Consider the following 6,582-nt stretch of genomic DNA (forward strand, 5'->3'; position numbering starts at 1 on the left):
GGGTATTTTGATATCATATAAACTGATTCTAATATTATACAGCTTAACAAACCACTTGTTAATGTAAAAGAAAATAGGTAATAAACTAGAACCAAATGCAATCTTACTATATCTCAGACCTATAAATGATATAAAATAGCTAACAATAAATTTTTCATGTTAATTCTGGTTATCTCAGATTCCCTTACATAGATATAGATAATTTTACAGAATAGAACACAATATCATACACAGATTCTGGTACCTCACTGTCTAATGCAAGGGGCTGTGCCATCTATGACCCCCCCCCCCCCCCTTAGGGGGCTGCTGCCCTGCCCAGAAAACCCAAGAATACTTCACATATTCATGGAAAGAGAGTGTTGGATAGACTTGGCATTGAGCGTTCCTGCCATGAATATGTAGAGGATTCTTTGTGTTTCATTGTTGTGGTAGGGGGACATCAACTCCTAATAGGGAGGTTGCAGGGGGCACAGGCCCTTTCATTAGGCAATATATTTCCCAGCGCAAAAATTATTAGGTCAAATTCTGTCCGTGCAAATGTAGTTCTCAGGGAACTTTCTGCGCACGCTTAGTTCTTTTTTTAAATCATCTTCCTTGCATAAAATTCTTTTGACCTTTCCACGCAATTGTTTCATCATCCCTCTGCAGATCCATCAGCGCATGAAAAAATGTAATATTCCGCACAAGAAAAACACTCTACAGTCTGGTATAGTGACTGATTCTGTGTATATTGTTCATATTTTGCCCTGCAATTTCCCTGGTACCTTTCATGCCCTTCTCTGCTATCTGGGCCAAGACTGTCATTAATGGGAGGCTTTCGTGCAATAATTTCTACATATTTGGATAGTAGACAGTAAGAGGAATAAATTGATACTAAAATAGTTGACCCAAACTTCTTATACAGACCGTTTAAAATCTTCCTTTATTCCAAATAAAATGTAGTACAAACTCATATACATAAAAAACAAACCCCAAAATAAGTTACAAAGAGCAACACATAAAAAAGGGGGAAAAAACACCACCATTCTATACAACACATGAAATATAGGAAAAGATAATAAAGGTATAACTACAGTGGCTTTGTATTTACTGCGGAATTGCGAAGATATTCATAATTTATCGCCACTCAGAGAGTAAGTCCACAACACCCTCACACAGCAACAGTTTGTAATATCTTCCGTTTCCTACAATTTGGCATGAAGTGCTAATAGAAGGGATACAAGCCTCCCTGTCTTGGGAATAAATAAAAGGTCGGAAAAGTTAGATTTAGATTCGCATGAAAGGTCGGAAAAGTTAGATTTAGATTTGCATCATACCCTGGTTTTAAGATTTCATCTCTGGAGGGCGCGTAACAATTACCCAAATCCTCAAAAGCCAATTCAAAATACCTTTCTTCTTCTTTTTCTTGTCGTTGGTCGTTGTGTCGGTCACCTCTGTGTTTATGGCGATGGTTTGGTAGCCAATACTAAGGGCTTTTAACACCGTCTGCTTCAAGTCATTGGTTGCAGCGGCGATATTCAGGTCGCAAAAGCCTTTCGCCAATTCCATGCTGAATTCTGCGGTGAAATCTCAATTACTTTTCGTGATTTTAAAGGGTTTTCAGTAAAAGGACGTGAAGGCAGCGTGATCCTCATGTAAACACACGATGTAAACAAATGTGCGTTCAAGACTGGAAAATTTTTACCCATTAAAAAAGATCACTATGAAAGAATATGTATAGACAAATAGATAAATCATAAATAGGTAGATAATAAACATATTGTTTAAATTAGATGAATAGATAATTGGTAAAGAAATGAATGATCAACAATCAGCAACTGCCGAGTTTGAAATCAATTTGAGTTTACAATCAACAATATTAAAAAAAAGATCACCATGAAAGAATATCGACAAATAAATAGATAAATCATAAATAGGTAGATAATAAGCATATGGTTAAAAATAGATGAATAGATCAGTGGTGAATAAATGAAGGGCAAGCAATAAGAGTTTGAAATTAAATTATTTACAATAAGTTTGCGAATATATATATCTAGAGGTACTGTAAAATATTTGCAGCTGAACAAGAATATCTTGAAACTATATATAAAAGAAAAACGAATAAAAACACACAGAACACAAATGATAGTATTTTCATTTAGTTTATGCTATCTTAAAGTTTTCTGTGAGTAATTTTTATCATTCACAGAAAATGATTAAATGGTTATCATTTTACGAGGACTCAAGTAGAATAGATAAATCAAAATTCATACTTTGAAATACTTTTTGTTTTCTGTCACGAATTCAGCTACTTAAACTATTTTCTTCATTTGTACTTTTTGACGGAAATGTCATAAAAATGTTTAATTGGCCATCTTTCAATTGGTTTTAGTGATATACTGAAATTGCTAGGGTTGAAATGGTAGGGTTTAGGAAATAAACTTGGTTGTGATTTTCCTTTCATGAACGATTAGTATAAAATACATGTAAATTACCAAATTTTTAATTACGTTCACACTGCCTACTGTACGCTTTTCCCTAGATTCAGCTAACTCGCACCCAAAAAGACTATTTGTACTACTGTAAGTCCACAAACACATCGGAAGAGCGATATATCGGAGAAATGAACACTACCTGTGTGTCTCGCCTCTACCATTTCTATCTCTCTCTTCTCCTTCCTTTCTCCTTCCCTCTCCTCTACCCCTTCCGCCTCCTTCTTCCTCCTTCTTTTCCTCCTTCACTCCCGCATCCTTCTCCTGTTCCTCCTCCTTCTTCCTTTCCTTCTCCTCCTTTATTCCCGCCTCTCTCTCCTCGTCCCATTCCTCTCGCTTGTCCTCTACCTCCTCTGCATCAGATTTGAATCACAGGCTCCAGCTTAAGCTAGTCTACCCCTAAATATCACAGAAAACGAGAATGGGTATAACGCTCTCTGGACATGGGGCTCAATGAAGACATAAAAACCTAGTGGGGTCCAGTCGAGCTTCTTCCCAGTTAGTTCAGGAGTGAGACAGGCCGTGTTCTTACTTCCTTGACGAATGAGGAAAAGGACGACGATCGAGAGAGAGAGGGATAAACAAAGAGTGGAATAAGAGGAAGCAGAAGAGGAGTAGAAAGACATAATTTTATAATAAACACTCAACTTTTCAACACTTGCATGGACTGGATACTGGGCAGAGCTACTGTTCAAAGTCATCGCGGAGAAACAATGGGTAATATTAAGATTGACTTTGCTGACGGTGTTGCTATTCTATCCGAGGCTCCGAAAACCGAAAGGGAAGCTTAAAAAGGTATTTGGCAACGAAACGAAGTCCATAGGTCTAAAGAACTCCTCTACCATGACCAAGATCCAGGACTTTTAAGGGCCTTCCAGGAGAACCTGTTCGGTCGGTTCGTGCTTGCGGCGAGGACATTGAAGTCACAGAGAGTTTTACATACCTTGGTAGTGTAGTTCATGACTCTGGGTTTAGACCAGGAAGTTAGCAGACGGATTGGCCTGGCAGTTGAGGTCATGAACTATCAAGTGTATTTGGAGATGCCGGTACTTGTGCAGAAGGACAAAGGCCTTGATAATGCCAGTTTTACTCTATGGCAGTGAAACCTGGACGCTATCCTGTGCCTTGTTTTCTTGCCTCGATGCCTTTTGTAACGGGTCCTTGTACCGGCTCTTGGGGTACAGTTAGTAGGGCCTCGTGTCTAGCCAATGGATGCACGTGAGACTGGCACAGCACTCGCTTCCCACACATTGCAGGACCGACAACTCAAGACTATATGGGGACCTGGCTCGCCTCCCTCGAGATGACCCTGCCCACCAGGTCGCCTCTGTTCGAGACAACTCCGGGGGGATGAGACCTGTGGGACGACCAAGGAGATCACGAGGAACCAGAGATGGGCCGAGTCCTATCTGGCGGCTCGCCATGAGGAACCCTCGCAGGTGGAAACGAAGTGTGGACGCTGCCATGCGCCCCCGTCGGCCTTAGCTCAACAATGGTGATCATGGTCTGCATAAAAACAAGTTTGAAACAGGAAATACAATGGTAAACACAGCAAATTACAGCAAACATAACTATAAAGCAAAAGTAATGACAAAAAGGGAGGAATATAGAACTGTAAGAACACTACCCATATCCCACATTTTATTAATTTATTTTTTATAATAAACACTTCTTACTAACAACATAAAAAAATAAAATACCACTCTCACATCATATTCTACACTAATCATACACGCACCACTCACATCACCCAAACAGCTTCACACACACACTCACTCACTCACTCACACACATTCCTTCGCACTCTCTTCCCCCATCCCCGCGCGTATAAGGAAGCAACACGTCCCTGATAAATGAAAAGGGATTCACAGAGTCATGCAGGATCTTTGTTGGGGATGGACGGCAAGGGTCTTTTCAAGGGAGTCGCCAAAGGAGCTGAAATAGGTTTCACTTTTGTCCAAAACTGTGTTTAGATGTAGAGTGAATTTGTGCGTCTGTGTCTGTCTGTCTGGCTGTCTGTCTGTCTATGTCTGTGACTCTGTCTGTCTGTGTCTGCCTGCCTGTGTCTGTTTGCCTGTCTGTCTGTCTGCCTGTGTCTGTCTTTCTGGTGATGCTGCGGAGGTAGAGGACAAGCTAGAGGAATGGGACGAGGAGAGAGAGGCGGGAATAAAGGAGGAGAAGGAAAGGAAGAAGAAGGGGGAACAAGAGAAGGAGGCGGGAGTGAAGGAGGAAAAGAAGGAGGAAAAAGGAGGCGGAAGGGGTAGAGGAGAGGGAAGGAGAAAGGAAGGAGAAGAGAGAGATAGAAATGGTAGACGGGAAGGAGGAGACGAAGGAGAAATCGAAGGAGGAACTGGCCGAGAAGGAAAAGGAAGAGAAGAAAGAAATGAGTGTAAAGGAAGGGGACAAGAAGGGAATGGGAAGGATTGAGGAGAGGGAAGCGAAAAGGGAAGAGGAGGAGGAAGAATTAAAAGAGAAAGCGGGGGAACAAAATGGACAAGAGGAAGAAGAAAATGGAGAAAGGGGCGGAAGCGAAGGTGGAGGAAAAGAAAGAGGAGGCGAAAGTGGAGAAGGAGAAAGAGGAAGAAATTGAAATGCAAATGAAGGAGCAAAGAGAAGCTATAAAGGAAGAAAAGAAAGAGGAAGAGGACGATGATCGAGGAAGTGAGATAAACAAAGAAAGGAATAAGAGAAAGCAGAAGAGGAGAAAGACACAGAAGGGGAAGAAAAGGAACAAAAGAATAGAAGTGGTAAATAAATAGAAATAGGAGAGGATGCGAAACGAAAAAGAGGAAGAAAAAAAGGGAAAGAGATAGGATGGAAGAATAAGAACGAGAGGAGGAGTAGATGGATAAGAGAGGAAGATAAATGGGAGAAGGAGACGGAGACGGATAAGAAGACTTCGAAATACGCAATAGAAACAAAACAAAAAAACAACAACAACAAACAAACAAAAAAGTTGTGTTTACCGTAATAGAGTCATGGACATAATACAGTATATTGTATTGTTTGTAAATATTTTGACGTTGAATATAGTATTTCCAAGATAGTTTATCATTAGTGGGGATGGAAAAAAAAATAGTTTATATAATTGTTTTATAAAGATTTCTATCCCACAGCACAGAGAAAAAACTTCTATTAGCCGTATGACACACACACACACACACACACACACACACACACACACAAACACACACACACACACACACACACACACACACACACACACACACTCACAAATCACCATTTTTTTGTAAATCACAAAAAATAGTCCCAGAATTAACTCTTCAGGTACTCAAGAGATATTTTGACTTTACCAGTATTGTGAACATGAATATTATCGTCTCCATCTTCAATAACATCATCACCATCACTATGTCTATCACATTGTCACTATCAGTTTTAAAGATTCATCATCATCATCATCCTTTTCATTCTCATCTTCAATAATATCATCATAATCATCACCAACATCACCAAAATCATCACCAACATCATCATCACCACCACCATCAACATCATCACCAACATCATCATCACCACCACCGTCTCTGAACAGAATCTGTAACGTGAAGAAGAAAAAAACTAGAAAATAAAAGCTAAAAAAACACGAACAAAAAGAATTACAGAAAGAAAAAAGGGAATAATAAAAATGAAAAAACTAGAAAATAAAAGCTAAAAAAACTCGGACAAAGAGAATTACAGAAAGAAAAAAGGGAATAATAAAAATGAAAAAACTAGAAAATAAAAGCTAAAAAAACACGGACAAAGAGAATTACAGAAAGAAAAAAGGGAATAGTAAAAATGAAAAAAAAACTAGAAAATAAAAGCTAAAAAAACACGGACAAAGAGAATTACAGAAAGAAAAAAGGGAATAGTAAAAATGAAAAAAAAACTAGAAAATAAAAGCTAAAAAAACACGGACAAAGAGAATTACAGAAAGAAAAAAGGGAATAGTAAAAATGAAAAAAAAACTAGAAAATAAAAGCTAAAAAACACGAACAAAGAGAATTACAGAAAGAAAAAGGGAATAGTAAAAAAAAAAAGAAAAGCTAAAAAACACGAACAAAGAGAATTACAGAAAGAAGGAAAAAATAAAAAAAAATAAAGGAAA

This window comes from Penaeus vannamei, chromosome 41, assembly GCF_042767895.1.
Source record: "Penaeus vannamei isolate JL-2024 chromosome 41, ASM4276789v1, whole genome shotgun sequence".
NCBI classification, from domain to species: domain Eukaryota; kingdom Metazoa; phylum Arthropoda; class Malacostraca; order Decapoda; family Penaeidae; genus Penaeus; species Penaeus vannamei.